General features: G+C 42.7%; 1 protein-coding gene and 1 pseudogene across 2 annotated transcripts in view; both read right to left on the reverse strand.

The window, feature by feature from the left end:
• The window catches only part of DOCK8 (dedicator of cytokinesis 8), a 202,626-nt gene that overhangs the window by 164,353 nt on the left and 17,704 nt on the right, over positions 1-20,569 (reverse strand). The window lies entirely within an intron of this gene.
• LOC101687746 lies at positions 15,935-18,380 on the reverse strand (annotated as a pseudogene).

Here is a 20,569-nt window from a genome sequence, read left to right on the forward strand (position 1 = left end):
CCTAAAAGTACACCTATAGCGCGCCTGGGTGGCTTAGTTGGTTAAGCTACTGCCTTCAGCTCAGGTCCTGATCCTGGAGCCCTGGATTGAGTCCTGCAAGCAGGGAGTCTGCTTCTCCCTCTGCCTGCCCCTCCCCGCCTCGTGTGCTTTCTCTCTCTCTCATTCTCTCTCTCTCAAATAAAGAAAATCTTTTAAAAATAAATAAATGCATAAAAGTACACTTATAAGTACTAATTTTTTTAAAGACTTATTTATTTATTTGAGAGAGAGAGAGAGAGAGAGGGAGTAGGAGCAGGAGAAGAGGAGAAGCCAATCTCCCCCCACAACCCCATTGAGAGGAGTCTCAATCCCAGGACCCTGAGATCATGACCTGAACCGAAGGCAGATGCTTAACTGACTGAGCCACCCAGGCGTCCCATATTTGTACTTGTTTAAACCAGGGGGGAAAAAAAAGATGCCTCCAAAAAAGTGTCCTGACACATAAAGAAACAGATCTAACATATGTAAATTAAAGTCCCCAAAGAGGAGGAGAGACCAAACAGGAGCAGAAGTGAGATTTAAAGAAATAGTGTTGACAAAGACCCAGATTCATAAGGTACCACGAACTCCTGTCAGAATCAATACAGGGAAAATAAAACCTAGTCACCTCATAGTAAAACTGACAAAAATCAAGGCGAAATTTTAAATGTTCCTGAAAAAGATCTTGAAACCCCAAAACAAATGCGATGACATCTTTAGGATTTTCCACCTGGTGAAAATATCCTTCATTAAGAAGGATAAATAACGACTTCACCAGATGAACAAAACCTGAGAGAATTTATTACCAGGATAGCTGGACGAAAAGAAAGAGTGAAGAGCTCTTTAGACAGAAGGAAAGCAGAAAAGTGTTCCAGATGGAGGCACAAAAGTGTTGACAGCAATCAAGTGCGTCAAAAGGATAAATGTGTGAGTAAATCCAAGCAGCAATGACAGTACAAAGTAATGACCAAAATGTAGATTCAAAATATACGCTATTTGTATGGCTGGCTCAGTTGCAACTCTTGATCTCAGGGTTATAAGTTCAAGCCCCGTGTTGGGTATAGAGAGCACTTTATTTCTTTAAGATTTTATTTATGTATTTGACAGAGAAAGAGGGATAGATAGAGAGAGAGCAAGCATGTGCACAAGCAGGAGGAACAGGAGAGGGAGAAGCAGACTCCCCACTGAGCAAGGAGCCCAATGCAGGGCTCTGTCCCAGGACCCTGGGATCATGACCCGAGCCCAAGGCAGAGGCTTAACCGACTGAGCCAACCTGGCGTCCCTAGAGATCACTTTAAAAAAATAAAAATCTTAAAAAATTTAAAAACTAAGACTCAAGATATACATAGTACCAAAATCCATGTCAACGATAACGCAAAAGGTGGGAAGGGTACATGGAGTTCAAATCTTCTAAAGTTCCTGTATTGTCTGCGAAATGGTAAAAGTACTAATTATAGAATTCTAGTAAGTATGTATTCTAATCTCTCTGGGAACAAGAGACAAGTTGAAAAATAGGGGGAAAACACAATAGAAATATACATTTAAACTCAAATAAAAACATGAACATAAGACCTGAAACCATAAAACTTTCAGAAGAAAATATAGGCAGTACGCTCCTTGAAATAGGTCTTGGCAATGATTTTTTAAATCTAACACCAAAAGCAAAGGAACAAAAGCAAAAACAAATAAATAGGACTACATTAAAGTAAGAACTTTCTGCACAGCAAAGGAAACCATCAAGAAAATGAAAAGGCAATCCACTGAGTGGAAGAAAATATTTGCAAATCATGTATCTGGTAAGAGGCCAATATCAAAAATATATTTAAAAATTCATACAACTCAATAGCAAAAAGCCAGTCTGATTTTAAAATGGGCAGAAGACCTGAAATGACACTTCTCCAAAGAAAATATACAGAAAGATATTTTTCCAAAGAAGATGTCCTTTCCAAAGGAGGTACATGAAAAAAATGTTCAAAATCATTAATCATCAGGGTAATACAAATCAGAAGCACAAGAAGCTACCACCTCACACCTGTCTGAATAGCTAGCATCAAAAGGCAAGAAATAGTAAGGGTTGGTGAGGATGTGGGAAGAGGGAACCCCCAGGCACTATAGGTTGGAATGTAGATTAGTGTAGCCACTTGGAAAACAGTATGGAGCTTCCTCAAAAAAAGTAAAAATAGAATTACCATATGATCCAGCAATTCCACTTCTGGGTATTTATCCAAAAAATACAAAAACACTAACATGAAAAGATACAGACACCCTCGTGTTCTCTGCAGGATTCTTTATAAAAGCCAAGACATGGAGATAACCTAAGTGTCCATCAATGGATGAATGGATAAATAAATTGTATACACACACACAATGGAGGGGGTATAGCTCAGCGGTAGAGCATTTGACTGTATACACAATGGAGTATTATTCAGCCATAAAAAAGAATAAAATCTTGGGGCACCTGGGTGGCTAAGTCAGATGGGCATCTGACTCTTGATTTTGGCCAAGGTTGTGGTCTTGGGGTCGTGGACTGAGCCCCGCATGGAGCTCTGTGCTCAGCACAGAGTCTGCTTGGGATTTTCTCTCTTTCTCTCCCTCTGTCTGCCACCCCCCCTAAAATAAATAAATAAAATATTTTTAAAAAGTAAAAGAAAGAATGACATCTTCCCTCTTGCAACGACATGTACAGACCTTGAGGACATTATGATAAGTGAAATAAATCTGACAGGGAAAGACAAATACTGTATGATATCTCTTACATATGAAATCTACAACAAAACCGGAAACAAGCTCATAGATACAGACTCAGATTAATGCTTGCCAAAAGGCACGGGAGAAATGAATGAAGGGGTTCAAAAGGTGAAAAAAAAGGGCTAGGCAATCTGCCAAAATATAAACCTTTCTGTTGAAAAGGGGCATCTGCTTTAGAATTTTATCTAGGATTCATCTTGCTCATTCCTGAAAACCAGGAAAGAAATTGAAAACTACAATGATTTATAACTCACTGAGACTTCTACATCTAATGATCTCATTCCTTAGAATGACCCAGGGAAATAGGTAGAATGGTTTAGTATCATGTTTGAGATAAGTTATCTCAGTCTTAGGAAGGAAAGAGTGCAAGGAAAAAAACAAACTCAAACATGTCAGTGATTATATTAACTGTAGTTAGAGTAAATTCACCAATTACAAGAAAAAGATCATCAGATTACAGAAAAAAACTTTATGCTACTTACAAGAGACACATATACTTTTCTTTTTTAACAGATTTATGGAGGCATAACCGACATGCAATATACTGCATATATTTAGAGTGGATAATTTATAAGTTTGACACAAACTACACCCATGAAACCGTCACTGCAATCACAAAACTTCCTCCTGCCACTTCTTAATCTCCCTCCTTCCCCCAACCCATTGCTCCCCTGGTAACCACTCATTTGTCTTCTATCATTATAGATAAGTTTGTATTCTTTAGAATTTTACATAAATAGAATCATACAATAGATCTCCTTTTTTCTGGCTTCTTTCCCTAACTATTTTGAGATCTATGTTGTAGCATCTCTCAGTAGTTCATTCCTTTCATTCATTATAGACGATTTCCACTGCGTGGATATATGACCCTTTGTTTATCTGTTCACCTGTTAATGGACATTTGAGTTTTCTCCAGTTTTTAGCTATTACAAATAAAGCTGCTATTAACATTCATGGGCAAACCTTTTTAGAAACATCTACTTTTTATTTGTCTTGGGTAAATGCCTAGATAAACTCCTTACAAAGTGGTGGGAAAAAATCAGGCAAAAATAGCCAAAAGAAATCTGGTGTAACTACAATAATATGGCAAAAAGGACTTTAAAGCAACAACTGTGACAAAAGGTCAAGAGGACATTTTGAATGATCAGAAGTCAGTTCAGCAGAAAGATGTAGTAATCTTAAATGTGTATGCACCAAGTAATAAAGGCTCAAAACATATAAAGCAAGAACTGCAGAAGAGGAGACACATCAAATATATAATTTTAGTGAAAGAATTCTGCATACTTCCTTTGGTAAGTGATAGAACATGTAAAGCAAAAAATCAGAGATATGTAAGATTTGAAGATAATAAACAAACTTGATCTATTTCACTTATACAGAAAATCTACACTTAATGACAGAGTACACATTCTTCCTGTGCCATTTATCAGAAGTCACCATATACTGAACCAAAAATCAAGTCTCAACAAATTTCAAAGTTCAGAAATCACATAGAACAGGTAGTCTCACACCACAGTAGAATTAAACTCAGAGTCAAAAAAAAAAAATACTAGCTTTCTAAATATTTGCTAATTTTTGCAGATGGAATAATATTAAACCTCTCCTTTGTGTTTATACACATAGGCTGATTAAACAAATTTTTAAAAACTAGTTATAAACCAAAAAGGAAAAAAAGAAAAATTATATGTAATATCTAGATATAGTTGTAAACTATCCTATTTTTATTTTGAGTATGTAATATTTTTTGTACTTTTAAATATAAAAAAGAACATTATAAAATGTTGCCCTCTCACTTTTGTCTTCCAGTTATGCAAGCTCCTTCCCCATAGACAATCTACATAATAGTGTCTTGTGGATATTACTGTACAGATGCAGTCTAGATGCAAATACATATATACATATTCTTTCCCCAATACTGTACACAAATGGGAACACAACAGTTGTTCATTTTTTTAATGAAGGAGTATTACATTGTATGAATTTACCACAATCCATTTAACTGACTTAACTTGACAACATTCCCATGTTGTCTCCAACTTTTTGCCAGCACAAATAACGTTCAGTAAATGACACATCTGCTAATTCACACATTTATAAGTATAGCTGTGGAATAAGGTTTTAGAAGTGGAATTCCTGGGCCAAAGGATTTGCATACTTGTTCTTCATACTATTTGATCAATTAACACTTTAGCAGTATAAGAGAATGAACAACATGTTTGCATCAAATTTAAGGAGTTCATGAACCAGCTGGCTATTCTGCTTATTGTACCTATAATTGTCCTGTAGTGTCAAGATCTGTTTATCTGAAAAACAAAACTAAGGTCTTCAATGATGAGCTCTTTTCTTCCCTTTACGGGCAGGAAGCTTCTATCTAAAAATTAATCCCTTCCTTTACAGGGCAACTAGAAAACTCAGGACAGTGTGGTTACCTTCTGTCAGCCTGAAGATTTGGTTCAGACATTCTGGGTTTGTGGTCCCAAGAGGACACCCAGCGGCAGTCAAGTTGGTGAAAGGTTAAGCAGGTCTGGGGCAGAAATGATAGGTCCAGGTTGCAGATGTAGATTTGGCTAAGCCTGAGTTTACAGCTGTTTGTCCAAGAGGTAAGAGATCTTCCTCTCTCCACCCACAGTTTCTCACCTGTCTCCTTAGCAACCCACCATCAACAAGGCTGTAAGTGATGCCTGCAATGATACAGAGTTTGTGGTCTTGGAGGAAGCAGCCTCCAAGCTCCAAATGAGCCTTTGGTTCATTTGCTCTCTAGCAAGGCTGCTAGAATTTAAGGCTGCTAGGGAGCAAATGAACCAAACTTTCCAAGCCCAATGGTCATTGGTATGTTTTGGCTTGGACTGCTCCTCGATGAGTCTAATTTCTGAGGAAAAACCAAGGAATAAGAGCTCTCAGTAAGCTGGTCAAAGAACCTCTTCCAAGCACAGTCTGAACCACAGAAGAATTTGTGGAATGAAATCTTACCAGACTCATGAAATAAAAATAGGCATGTTTCTAGATGTCGATAATATTACCAATTATTAGCATTGTGGAACGTAGGCATGGCTTCTTAGTGAGAACAGAAAATTATGCCAATATGGATCCAGTGCTTGCTCTAGGCCTGGCTCTGCGCTGACCACGGGATGTGGACCTTTCCACCGAATTTCCTCAGCAGCACTGTGAATGGAGTGTCTTCCCCCATCGGACAAATACAAAACTCAGGGCAGGAAATGTCTGGAGTCAGGATTTGAAACCAACGCTATCCAACTCCAGAGACTGGGCTCTTAGACACTATGATTATATAAGCTTTTTAAAAAAATATATTTTTAAATCTAAATACACAATTTAAAATTACATAGAAGGAAAACCACTAGCAGGAAATGCTGCTCACAAGTATGTTAGAGAGACAAGAATAATCTTTTCTTCTATTCTCTTCTGTTTTTCCGTATAGTTTGTGCTGTGGCTGCCCTAATTTTGTGACAGAAACTATGTACACGCGCGTGCGCACACACACAGACACACACACACACACACACACACACACATTTTTAAGCTACAATGTCGTCAGCTTTCTAAATAACATAAATTCTTCTGCTGAGACATAGGAATGGGCCTGAGCATCTTAAGAGTCTCTTGAGGGCTCTTTTATTATTTTGTTCCTTCGTCTCTTGGAATTCCTAAATAAAACTGTGTTCTCAGGAGACTTCGAGCCCTTATGTTCCCCTCCTGATCCACCTGAATTCCATTAAACTCAACAAACACTGTTGGGTGCCATTAATTCAAAGCACCTCGTTTCTCCATTCTGACTTGCGATTTATCCAGATCACTGGTCCTGGGCTTGGCCAGATCCTTGGCCGCTGAGAGGTCACACACTCTTTTTCCATCCAAGACCCTAGAATAAGGCTATTTGTTTTCGGATACACAGCCAAGGCAGTGAACTGGCAGCCTGTCTGTGTCTTAGTGAAGTTCCTTCAGTAAGACCCCCAGAGACTTGTGGCCTCTACCCCCGAAGGTGACTGCAGCTGTGAAGTACAAAAATGCCTTTTACTCTGAGGTGAAACGGGACGATTTTAACCCCTTCCTTTCTTGTCGGTTTCCCCTCCCTTAAATTGTGGAATTTACTGGGATGACTGAGAAAGATGTTGTTTGTTCTCGAACCCAGCTTCAGCTTGAGGGGGACACATGTACTCAGCAGAGGCCAGTAAGATCAGCTGTATCTTCCTATCCTTTCTATATGGCAACTGTTCTCAAAGTGTGGTCCCCAGACCAGCGACATCAGCATCCCCCGGTAATTTGTTAGAAAAGCAAATGCTTGGGCCCCACCCCAGACCTACTGAGGCCTAAACTCAGGGGTGGGGGCGCAGCCTTCTGTGTTTTAACAAGGCCTCCAAGTGAGTCTGAGGTACTCTCAAGCCTGAGAACCGCTTCTCTGACGTGAGCCAAGAACCTGGAGCTCCACCGGCCATCCTGCCCTTGCCTTCTAACTCCCCCACCCTCAGACTTTGGACTCCGCCATCTGACCACCTCCCTTAGCCTAACGAACCCTGCCTACCCAGTTAAGCTGAAAATCAAGATGCTAACAGACATTCATTGACCAACGATTATATTTCCTCCTCAGATTTAGCCAAAATGTGCCATTTTCTACAAATAAATGCACCCCAAAATAACCAAATCCCCAAACCCAAACTACCGCTATTTTTCCCTCAAAATTTATTTAATCATACCTATTTTTAAAGATTTTATTTATTTATTTATTTATTTACTTGAGGAGAGAGAGAGAGAGCGGGTAAACGGGGGGAGGGGCAGAGGGAGAAGGAGAGACTCTTCAAGCAGACTCTGCGCTGAGTGTGGAGCTCAATGTGGGGCTTGATCCCAGGACCCTGAGTGAAACCAAGAGTAAGATGCTTACCTGACTAAACGAGTCACCCAGGTGCCCCTCAACATTTATTATAGATTGGGGGATGCGAACCATGCTTCTTACGCTAGAGAAACCGCATTGTTCCTAAGTCAGGAAGCTACTAATGGCTAACTATTGCTCACTTGAGGAAAGAGCTCTTTAGGGGTGCCCGGGTAGCTCAGTCGTTAAGCGTCTGCCTTTGGCTCGGGTCATGATCCCAGGGTCCTGGGATCAAGCCCAACATCAGGCTCCCTGCTCAGCGGGGAGTTGGCTTCTCCCTCTCCCATTCCCCATGCTGGTGTTCCCTCTCTCGCTGTCTCTCTCTCTCTCTGTCAAATAAATAAATAAAATGTTTTTCCAAAAAAAAAAGAAAACAAAAAGAGCTCTTTAGTGGGGGAGGAGGAAGACCGGTCCATAAGGGCCAATGTTCTGGAGAGCAGATCAGGAAAGTTGTAGAATGAAGAGAATTTCTTAGGAAGACTAGGAAGGAAAGGGGAGACAAAAACCCAGACATCTGACCTTGATTTCTTCTTTCAACAATTATTAAGCACCCATCTTGTCAAGGTTCCACAGTGAGAAGAGCAAAGGTCCCCTGCCCTTGAGAAGCATATATGCAAATGAGCCCTGTATTTTGTAAGAAGGGTCCTTATTCTAAACCAAGCATTACACTAGCCAGTGAGCTTTCAGCTCAGGGTCCTGCTGTTTCATGACTGCAGGCATCTGAGGCAAGAGAACATTTTGGTGCCTTCACTGGAGGCAGGAGATGGCCAAAATGAGGGAGAATTGTCCAAAAAAGAATATGGGACCAGACCCCACCTCAACTAACATATTCAGCTCAGAGCAAAGGAAACCTCCCCGAGACTTCTGAAATGCACATCCTTATAAGTTCTGAGTATTATACACATTCTGTAAAGCCGCACTCGCCCTCACACAGCTCTCCCGCGGGATAAGTAATAGCCCCGTTTTCCAGAAAAGGGAAGGGAAGCAGAGAAGACCTGAGGGCCTGGAGCCAGTTCTGAGGCCTACGTAGCCTCTGACCTAAGGAGCCCCGTGTCCTCTCGCAGGGGTCTCCCTGGGCTGGGTGGGCACATTCCCACCCACTCGGCTGGACACTCGTCCTCTGCCAGCACTTGTCAGGAGGCCCCCATGTTCTTTGTCTTTTCCGTAAACAGTCCTTCCGGCTGGTCTCAGAAGGAGCCTCATTCTTGGTTCCATCCACTACAGGCCATAAAAATCCTGATGCTGGATCCTTGATGTCATCTCTACCCAGTTATAAAAATAAGTTCCTTTGCTCCTCCCTTACAAAAGGGTTCGTCACGTGGGGCACCTGGGTGGCCCAGACAGTTAAGAGTCTGCCTTCCGCTCAGGTCGTGATCCCGGAGTCCCCAGATCGAGCCTCACATTGGGCTCTTGGCTCATCAGGGAATCTGCTTCTCCCTTTCCCTCTGCTCCCACTTTTGTGCTCTCTCTCTCTCTCTCTCTTCCTCTCACTCTCTCTCAAATAAACAAATAAAATCTTATTTAAAAGAGAATGTATCTTACTGTTGATTTTGTGGTTCCTATTAAACTAAACTCCTATGCAGTTACGTAAATATTAAACACACGAGAAAATAGCTTTACTTCTCACCATCCATAGGGGAATAACGTAAAGCTTTAACTTTCTCCAGTTCCTGAATACTCCCATGTTTTACAAAAATTTGCATTTGAACACAATTCAAAATGTTGGCTACTCCTCTTCTCATGCCTCAGTGTGGAGTTATGATCCCTGAGGGTGTTCAAATCCTTTTGTACCAGGTGACTTGGCACTGAGCCCACTGAGGTGACGTTAATACACAGTCATTAACATGAATGAGATTTTAGAAACGAAAAACCTAAAACTGATTTCTGAACTGAAGCTACCGCACATCAGGGGTGCAAAGCCGACCCACACAACTCTTTCCGTCACATCGATTTCGGTCAAGCCCAAGGTCTTCTCCACAAGAAGACGGGGAACGTGTCTCCAGCTTTGCTAGGATCTTATTTTGGCATAAATTTAGAACTTTGCAAAGGGCCACGTTCTCTGCCCAGAGCCTCACTGCCTGGGAAGTGAGCAAGACAAGAGCACAGTTCTCAGGGAGGGGAAGGGCCGAGTCAGAAAACACTCCGTGAGGCTGAACCACTGCCTAAACTAACAAGCAAAGAGGAGATGAGAATTCGGTTCTCTTAAGGCCCAAGAAAGTCCATGGCGGTCTTTGCTCCTATAGAAAGTTGCACTTAAGTACAATCGTTAAGTCAGAAGAAATCCATGCATTATGACTTCAAGGTGTCGGGAATCCCTGACCTCTGCTTGTCATTCCCACCCCTCTAAAGCATAAAGGAAGTGTTTCACTGGGTTGAATGGTTAGTCACTTGAGAGAATAACACAGAAACGAAATTGGCCGTGGTGTCAGGTCACTGTTCATGTCACCCTGCTTCCGCTAACTGCGTACGGGAACTCAGAGGAAATGAAGCCCAGACCATCCCACGGGGGCCTCGGGGGCTGAGGAAGATACTGACTTCCAAAGCGCAATGATGAGAGAATGCAGGTCCGGTCCTTCGCCAGGAGAGACAGAGAGTAAAGAAGGTAAAACCAGGTTTTCACGGCTGGTCCCAGACAAATACACCTTTGAATCAAACCCTTGTGCCAAGGACAGAACAAAGCACTTAGCGCCTTTGAATGCCCTGGGATCAACTTGGCCCCTTTCCGAGTTTTCCTTAGACCAGGAAATGACAAGTCAGCTTAAATGCATGTTATGCGTAAAAGTTAACAATAAAGCCTGTCCTCATTTAACAAGGAAATCTATATGAGAATTTCTTTTAATAAGCAAATCTAAGGGGTGCCTGGGTGGCTCAGTGGGTTAAGCCTCTGCTTAAGACCTGAGATCAGGTCATGATCTCAGGATCCTGGGATCGAGCCCCGCATCGGGCTCTCTGCTCAGCGGGGAGCCTGCCTCCCCTTCCCTCTCTGCCTGCCTCTCTGCCTACTTGTGATCTCTGTCTGTCAAATAAATAAATAAATAAAATCTTTTAAAAAATCATATTAATAAGCAAATCTAATAAGAAATTATCTTCAATGTCTTCATGCTAACTTACACAGTACTCATTTTCCAACAAGGGATAAGCTCAGCTCAAATCCGTCTTCATCACTTACTAATTGTATGATCTTGGGCAAATCAGTTAGTTGATTTGGGGGGTGGGGTGGGCACAGGTGCGGAAACACCCAGACAGAAGGAGTCAAGGAGTAGAAGCTACAAGTGAGAGGAGGCCATGAGACGGAAAGACGCAGCAGGGCGAGCAGATGAGGAAGGCAGAGCAGGTAGAGACAAGAAGAAAAGGAGACCCCAAGTCCCAAATCCGTCAGGGTTTAATAACTGCCCTTTGCAGATCATAGCAACTTAGCCCATATTTGGCCCCATAGCTGGGTGCCTTGCACAGTGAGCAACCTGCATGGCCTTACATGGAGGCCTCGGGCCCATGTCTACTTTTGGCAGGGATTGGCACTAATCTTGGCAAACCTGAGATCCCAGACCTGTGTGCAGATGTGAGGGACTGTTGAGCTCCAGACAGAGCCGCAGAATATGCCTAGTGCTACTGGAAATTTGGATTTTCATATGAAACCTGCAGTTTGTAAATGCTCACAGGGGGGAGAGAGAGAGAGAGAGACAGAGAGAGAGAAAAAAGAATTGCCCTTAGATTTGCAGACTCAGTGTGCTGAGTAAGTAGTCTCCTGTTCTCCTTACCTTGTGGTGTATCCTTTATATTTAAAGGAATCCCTGGGCAACCAGTGATTTCTTTCCACTATGAACAGAGGTAACCTGACAGTGTCTGTAACCCTTACAACCTGGAAAAGCCCGCTGCCGTAACCAATATTACTCACCTAGTACATATTTACTGTCTGACAGGGACTGTATTAATTGGCCCATTTAATCCTCACAACAACCCCAAGAAGTAGGTATTATTACCTGCGCTTTTCAAATCCAGAACGGTTATGTAACTTGCACCAGAAAGTTGCTATAGGAGTTAAACTTCTGGCATTTTCCCTTTCCGGCAGCTTAGCAGTGGCAAACTTAACGCGTGAAAGCTTTCCGAAGAAGGATATTAAACTTTATCCTGACTACTGAAAGGAACAGGCTTTGGCTTGTTTTTGAGACTTTGAACTCAGCTCCAACACCATGAATCCTTCCAGGGGTAAGCAGCCTTGGAATTTATTCCAAACGTCATTCAAATACCCGTACGAGCAACGGGCAAAGGATTTAAGAGCAATTAGGGAAGGGAGAGTTTCCACCAAATACCATTTTCTTCTTGTATGTACAGTTTTGTCCCTTTGTGTTTCACCAAGGAACAAATCCCAAGCACAAGAAAAGGGGAGCTCTTCGAAGTCCAAAATCTGTTCATGCACCAAATATTTGTCCGGGATGTGGGATGATGGGGAAGGCAGAAAAGGCACCCAGAACAGAAATTTTATTTCAGTTTTGATTCCAGCATCATACCCTGTCTTGGCCAGCACCCTGACTCCTTGATTCTTCCTAGAAACCGGCTCAATTCAGTCCCATCTGAAAGGAAAACCTTCATCGTCAAGCTCCTCTCTCCCCTGGCCCTGACCGCCAAGCCTCCACTTCCTCTCTGCATCCTTGCCCGGCCCTGAGGAGGCGTCCGCCCTCGCCCCTCTGCAGAAGCTATCCTTGATCTAGCCCCTGATGACCCTTCCCTGGGCAACCAGTGATTTCTTTCCTGCCCTGTTCTAACGTGACCTTTCTTTGCATCAGATACTAGTGACCTTCTCCTTCTTCATGAAACCCCTCCCTGGGCTTATACACATCCTGCCAACTCTCTTAGCCAACTGCCCTCGATTTTGTGTTTGTTTGTTTGTTTGTTTTTAATTGGTTTTCTTCCCCTTTGGGTCCTTTCAATGTTGTTTATTCCCAAATGGTGGTACTGGGATAACTCTAAAAATGAGAGGGAAAGGATCCCCTAGGTGTGCTCAGTGAATACATCGTATGCCTAAAACATTGAAGGAAAAAAAAAAAAAAGGCAGGGGGTGTGGGGAAATCCCAGCAAGGAAAAACCCAATATTACATGGTATTACAGGATCGTGTGATGAGGCTGCTGTGGATATTTTCTGCAGAGTACCTATATTATTATAATTGGCCTTTTCTCCAAGGAAATCAGTTTCTTTAATTGTTTCATTCTTTCAAGGGACAATGTCAAAGTTGTTGAGCCCAAAACTGCTCAGTTTCATCATTTAGCTTACATGGAAAAATTTTTCCTAAAGAATGCAGAAAGGAATTTCTATAAAGCAATTAATTTATCCTCTTTTGCCCAGCTGAAAGCAGCAGCAAATGAGCCTGGGCTGTTTCCTGTCAGTTTAATAATAAACAACTCAGCCCTCTCTTGCCCTCACATCTTGAGCTCCACATGCCCCTCAAGATACAGTAAATGCTTGTCCAAGACACAGGACAACTGAAAAGATCCTTAGAGTGTGGAATCCTGTTGAGAGGTTCCGATGGTCCCAAGACGTGCTTCCTGCTTATACAGCCTGTGGTCTAAAATAAGGGAGGGGCATCTGGGTGGCTCAGTGGGTTAAGCTTCTGCCTTCAGCTCAGGTCATGATCTCAGTGTCCTGGGATCCAGCCCCGCATCGGGCTCTCTGCTCAGCGGGGAGCCTACTTCCTCTTCTCTTTTTCTCTTCCTGCCTCTCTGCCTACTTGTGATCCGTCAAATAAATAAATAAAAATTTAAAAATAAATAAAATAGAATAAGGGAGAGGGACTTTGGGCCAACAGCAACTTCATGGAGTTTTCAGGATGCTACGAATTGTCTCGATGCTATAATTAAAAGTAACAGCATGTTCTCTGAAAGGTCAAAATTAACATGGCAGACTCGATACACTCTCACTGACCAGGCACAGAAAAGAAAGGTTTGGTATTGTATTTTAAACGTTTTTAAGGAAAATGTACTGAGGCTGTCCAATGGGAGCTGACAACCATCTAAAACATCACTGACTTTTCTCTTGCATTTACCTTTGGAAGGGACAAGCTGTGGTCAGAGGCAGGCTATGTGTTGGGTGGAGGCTTGTCTCTGTGCTGCTGTAGAGAGCCTACGGTTGGAGAGAATTCACCATGGCAAATTCGAGATGATGTGAACACTCTGGTGAAGGAAGATCTGTCCCTAAAAGGTCATGCCATAGGGCTAGCTCTGGACTTGAAGGCTTGCCGTTCTTGGCCCCGGCCCAAGATCCTAGGCATCTTCCCCACAGTCCTTTGCCTGGGCCTTCACCCTGTCTTGGGAGCTCTCAGGTAGGAAAGGTAATTACAGCAGAAAGAGCAGTTACAAAGACAACCAGGCTTCAAGAGAGAAAGGAGAAGATGGGGCATCGCATTCCTCCCTGCTCTGTGTAATCCTTCTCCAGTAAGGCTACATGTGGTGCCCATACCCAACTCCAGCACCCAGGCTGAGGTAGCAAGATCAGGCCACAAATGCCCATCTGTTAAGGTGACGATGTCCGTGGAAAGTCCCTACTTTCCAGAGTTAGTTCTGCTTCCTCGGACAGCAACCCTGCATTTAGCTCAGTCGAAATGCAGCTAAGTCATGAGTAATAACACTCTGAGTCCATACCAGCCCAAACCAATTCATGTGGAAGAATGCATCAGCCAGTGGCTGGTTTTTTAGGGGGTTGGGGGAAAAGAAAGGTACAGTTAGAACCCTTGGACACCATGTCTGGATGAGAACCCCAGAACATTCTGGAAATGGGTGGAGCGGGAATTGGAAGGTGGAGGGGGTCTAAAGGCAACCTCACTTACGTCCCGATTTTCTCTGGGCTCTGGTATTTGAGTCAGATAAAAGAAAAAAAGAGAGAGAGCTCTTCACATAGGTGAATGGTGTTTCTTTTTTTTTTTTTTTTTAAGATTTTATTTATTTATTTGACACAGAGAGAGGGATCACAAGTAGGCAGAGCAGCAGGCGGGGTGGGGGGGGAAGCAGGCTCCCTGCTGAGCAGAGAGCCTGATGTGGAGCTTGATCCCAGGACCCTGAGATCACTACCTGAGCTGAAGGTAGCAGCTTAACCCACCGAGCCACCCAGGCACCCCAATGGTGTTTCTTTGAAAGGAAGAAATATGATATTGACCAAATAAATCTGGTAAATGAACCAGGCCATATGATGATAGAAAGTTCAGTGTTGGAGACCAAAGAACAGGGCGATGCACTTTAAAAAGTGCATACCCAGGTGGTTCAGTCTGTTAAGAATCTGACTCTTGATTTTGGCTCAGGTCATGATCTCAGGTCCCTGAGACAGAGACTTGCATTGGGCTCTACTCAGCATGAGGTCTGCTTGTCCCTTCTCTCTCTCTCTCTCTCTCTCTCATAAATAAATAAAGTCTTTAAAAAATTAAAATAAAAAAAAAGATGCATACCAAGGAGAATATAGGGGAAAATAACCAAACAACTGAGGAGTCCCTCCGGGGCTCCAGGGACACAAGCCCAAGGTACAGCCTGAGTGTGGACGTACAGAACACCTCAGTGTTGGTGGAACCCAGCAGTGACATCTCAAATGAGGTGTTTCACCACTTGTTACACCAAAATACAGAGAGGTCATCTCCCAACGTCCCATTCTCCTCCTTTCCGTCTGAAAATCAAGTTACGTGCATTGTATCACTGAGTTGATTAAGTCTCTGAAGGCAGGGCAGTATTTTTAGGACATCCGTCCTAGTTTTAGGGCTTTTGGGGGCAGGGGAAGGTAGAATTTTTAAGTTTGAGGGGTGCCTGGGTGGCTCAGTGGGTTAAGCTTCGGCCTTCAGCTCAGGTCATGATCTCAGGGTCATGGGATCAAGCCCCGAATCGGGCTCTCTGCTCAGCAGGGAGCCTGTTTCCCCCTCTCTCTCTGCCTGCCTCTCTACCTGCTTGTGATCTCTGTCTGTCAAACAAATAAATAAATAAAATCTTAAAAAAAAAAAAAATAATTTTTAAGTTTGAAAATGCATCTCTACTCAATAGCTAATTCCAGAGGAAAACTGAGTCAGTGTTGACCACTCTAATAGGAAGATTAGAAAACCAACTCCAGGGTGCCTGGGTGGCTCAGTGGGTTAAGCTGCTGCCTTCGGCTCAGGTCATGATCTCAAGGTCCTGGGATCAAGTCCCGCATCAGGCTCTCTGCTCAGCAGGGAGCCTGCTTCCTTCTCTCTCTGCCTGCCTCTCTGCCTACTTGTGATCTCTCTCTGTCAAATAAATAAATAAAATATTAAAAAAAAAAAAAAAAGAAAAAGAAAACCAACCCCATAAAAGGGTATGTGCGCAGTGATGAAGGGATTCTACCACAATGTTTTCAGATGCGGGAAGGTCACGTCTAGTTGTGTTTAGAGTGGAGACGGTCCATCTCTCTTGAAAGCTAATCCGCTCGCCCATCTGAGGCAAAACTAAACATATCACGGCATATGGAAAAAACAATCTCAACAAATTCCACGGCCGGGCCACAGTGAGAACTGATGTGGGCAGGTGAGCCAGCTTGTGGGCAGCAGGTGCTGGCGATGACAAGAAGCAAGGGGTTAACCACACGGGTCTGGCCTTAGCTGGGTTTCCTACACTTGGGTTTCCACCATTGCGTTACCACTCACAACTGCATAACCTGAGCCAGCCTCTGTTTCCAAATCCACACCTTGGGATCAGAAGAACACCCTTCACCCGTGAGCCTATTACGAGAACTATAGAATTATAACAACATAATTTAATACTAGAAGACATAATTATATGCATATGAATATATAATAATACACATAATTACACGCATGGGAAGGACATAGCAGGTGTCCATCAGTACAAGAATTAATGTTGAGGGTTTTTTAAGATTTTTTTAAAAAAAGGTAGAATTTAATCTTTATTTAAGAATACTGCAATAGAGAAGATTCAACATAGAAATAAGAAGCCCACTGAGAGGAGAAGCTCTGTACAGTTTGTACAGTCTAGAACTGGTCAAGTAGATCTTCGTTGTAAAAGGTGCTTCAATAACAAACCACACTGAAAAGGAGTTCTTAGCAGAGAAACCGTAAGACAAACTCCGACCAAACAGAGCACACAACAAACCACATTCCGCCTCAGGTGTACAAGCTAAAAACTAAAGGTCCCAGGAGTGCCACCCTCAACTTGGAACCGAGAGCCTTCAGAGGCAGTTTCTGGCACACCCTTCCAATCTCCCTCTTCCTCTACAGAGAAATCCTTCTCAATCAAGGTTAAGGAAGCTTTGTACCCTGATTTTTGTGGTTTTTGCAGAGCTCCCATTTGGTCCAAACCTCCGCATTCTTCCATCATTATATTGTCTCCATGTCACCTAGTTTCTCAGCAGCCCATACAGCTTCATTTTGAGTCTTATAATCTGCCTCGGAGAGAACACCAACAAGGAAGGGGACTAACCCATGATTCACAGCTTGCTCTGTCTGGTCCTGGTGGCCAGCTGTGGTGTTTGACACTGTCCATGTAGTTTCCTTCTCAACATTGGCTTGACAGTTTGTTAGCAGGCTGGGAAAGGCAGCAAGCCCTCCTGCATCTATTAGCACCTGGGTGTGTTCATCTGTCCCATGGACAGTATTTCCTGTGGCTCTTAAGGCAGGAGTCACAATGGGCAATTCAGTAGCTCCTAGAAGCTTCCCAAACCGAGGCACAACTCCTGTTTTCACAACCATTTCAGACCATTCATTTGGACCATCAGAAGGTAGGAAATGGCCCAGCAGGGATCTGCTAGTATTTCTGGATCATCATGATGCGGGAGACCAAGTGAGGTAGGAAGAATCAGCTCAAGAGCATCTCAGGAGCGCAGGATTCTTGTTACCATAAGTCTTGAAAGTGTCTGCGAAAGGTTAGGTACGTAACCGTAGGCTAAAGACGACATGTCGGGAACTGCAAGGAGAGCCAATAGCGGGTCAGTTGCACCGTGCTTGATAACCAAGTCTCGAAAAACCAAACCGTCACCGGCAGTGTTTCCTAGAGCTCCCACAGCTTGTTCCACGACGTGGGCATGAGAAGTTGCCAACGGAGGAATGAATGCTGGGAGAGAACCTCCACCTACCGCAGCCTTGGTCGGTTCTGATGTCCCGGAAGCAATGGTAGTGAGAGCTCAAGCAGATTCAAAGTGAATGGGACTACAGTCAGTTCTGCCCAAGAAGGACACAAATTTTGGAATCAAACCAGCCCGGATTATGGCATCTACGGGGTGGGGGGGAGGGGAGCTGTTCTTCCCTAGAAAGCAGTTTCCTAGCAACGTGAGCAGCCTGGAGGTGGCTTTCCAATTTGTTGCTATGTTTACCTTTGACAATGTCATCAACAGACCAATTTACAGTGCCCTAGTTGTTGTGGTTTTCCTGCAGCGCTGAGGGAGCATCATCAGGAAATCAGCTTACGCTCCCCCCAGAAGCTGAAAGCATCTGGTCAACCTTCTTAGCTTTCCTCAGCTAAGGAGCTATTCGGCACCACCTCATTTCTGCACTGTCTTTCCCCTTGTTCTTGAATCTGTTAAGCTGAGCAGCTGGTGAATTAACATTCTTGTTGGTCATGGTTATGAGACAAAGGGAGAAGGCTACATGGCCAGCTCAGTCTTCCACGGGAGGTGGTCCAGGGCAGGCCAGAGCGGGTCAGCTGTCCTAAAAACGTCCAGCATGGATCACCCCAAGGACAGTGTGGCTAAAGATTTTATGTATTTATTTATTTGAGAGAGAGAGAATAAGCTGGGGGCAGGGGCAGAGGAAGAGGGAGAAGCAGACTCCCTGCTGGGCAGGGAGCCCGATGTGGGACTCAATCCCAGGACCCTGCAATCATGACCTGAGCCTAAGGCAGACACTTATTAACCAACCGAGCCACCCAGACGGCCCAAGAATTAATGTTTTAAAATAATTATTAGTGACCACATTGTGTCTCTCTTTCCTTCTGGCACAGCGAGAAACACACCACTGGTTTCTCAGCTTCCCCAGTTTATATCAGTCTCCCCCTGTCAATGAAGACACCGTATACAACTGATCTTTCTACTTCTCAGCAAAACAGAATTTAAAAAAAACTCATAGTCACATTACTATCATTTTTTATTTCTTATCAAGGAGAGTCTGGCGCCTGGCCTTCACCCTTTCAAGTGGATGGAGTCGGGGAGGACAAAATGCTGTCAGCACTGAAAGGGATGTTAGAGGTCGTCTAAGTATGCGAAGGCTCACTCTGCCCTTCTCTCCTGAGAAGAAGCTGGTATTTGATTTTGCTCAGAAAAAAAAAAAAAAACTTGAAAAAATTTTTACCCATCCTTTCCTTAAATATGGAATAAAGAACATGCTAGTTTCTTCATCTCACATGAGAATTCAATTATTTATACCAAATCATTTTCCCTTTCCCTTTCCCAAAAGACAGGAAGAAAGAGGAATAATATTTCTCAAACACCAACATGATAAGCAATTTCTACAGAATCGCATTTAATCCCCCTAACAACACTAGGAAATACAAGAGTATCTTTGAATAGATAAGGAAATTGAGGGCCAGAGAAACTAAGGGACTTGCTCAAAGCTGATCAGGAAGCGGTAAAATGGGCACTGGAACCCAGTCATGACTCAAACATTCATTCGTGTTCGCTCTAAAAATGATTTGGTGTCTCCAAAGCTCTCACCCTGTGTGATTTTCTTCACAGCAACTTAACACCACTTGACGTTGTATTATATGTTGATCTGTGTATTTGTTATCTATTTTCCTCATTGAAACCTAAGTTCTATGAGGGTAGGATCTTTCTATATCCCCCAAGGGTAAAACAGTACCTGACACATAGTATGTGCTCAAGTAAATATTTGTCACATGAACAAATGGAGGAATGAATAAATAAGTTGTTGAGTTAATTAATGAATTAGTAAGGGGATATAATAGAGAATTAAATGCCAGATCTTCCTTTAAAGATTTTACTTATTTATTTGAGAGAGAGAGAAGAGGGAGACTGAGTGATGGCAGAGGGGAAGAGAAGGAGAAGTAGATTCCCTGCTGAGCAGGAAGTCTGACATGGGGTTCAATCCCACGATCATGGCTTGAGCCGAAGGCAGAGGCTTTAAACCACTGAGCCACCCAGGCGCCTCCGAATGTCAGACTCAAATGTAAATAGCATATAACTCTGGCAACAAAAAAGAAAGTGTACATAATAAATTATTTTTTCTAGGTGATCTAATACGTTTATATAATTGTATTCTCTTTAAGAACATATGCATTTAACTGTCTCAAGAGGGCTAGTTTATAGATTCTTGATACAGCTGGAAATGTTGGTAACTAATATCAGCATACTGATGCCCTCAAATAGGACTGAGCTTATCCAGAAAACCATTCACTTTAAAACTGGCTACCAGGAAACTTCATGAATTAATAGTATTTGTCCAAACCAAATTTATCTTTGGGTTCATTGACTCAATCACAATAATGGTTTCAGTTCGATCTTTCAAGGTTGATTTTTTTACTTGAAGGTATCTATAAAAAATTGATCTTACCTGTTTGTATCTATTTGAACATAAACCATCTTTTGGTACTTCCCCCTAAGAATTAAGGTAAAGTTCAGGAATGCCATCTTTTTAAATTTCCTAAATTAAATTAAATTTCCTTCTAAAGACAGATGTCACACAAAACCTTCCAGAAAGACAACTGGGCAGCTATAAAATCACTGAATAACCTTTGAGTCTGCGGTTCAATTTCCAGCATTTATACTGAAGAATCATTCAAGAAGAAAAAAAAATAACAATCTATCTTCACAATGAAATGTTATGCACTCATTTAGAAATGTCATGCAAGAATATTTAGTGACATGAAAAGTTCATAATATATTTTTAAATTAAAAAGCAGGTTACAAAATAGTCTATAAGTCTGCTTCCAATTTTGTAAAAAATATGCACATAATTGTGTGAAAAATATATA

The sequence above is a fragment of the Mustela putorius genome, unplaced genomic scaffold (assembly GCF_011764305.1).
Source record: "Mustela putorius furo isolate JIRA1106 unplaced genomic scaffold, ASM1176430v1.1 tig00003854_pilon_pilon_pilon, whole genome shotgun sequence".
NCBI classification, from domain to species: domain Eukaryota; kingdom Metazoa; phylum Chordata; class Mammalia; order Carnivora; family Mustelidae; genus Mustela; species Mustela putorius.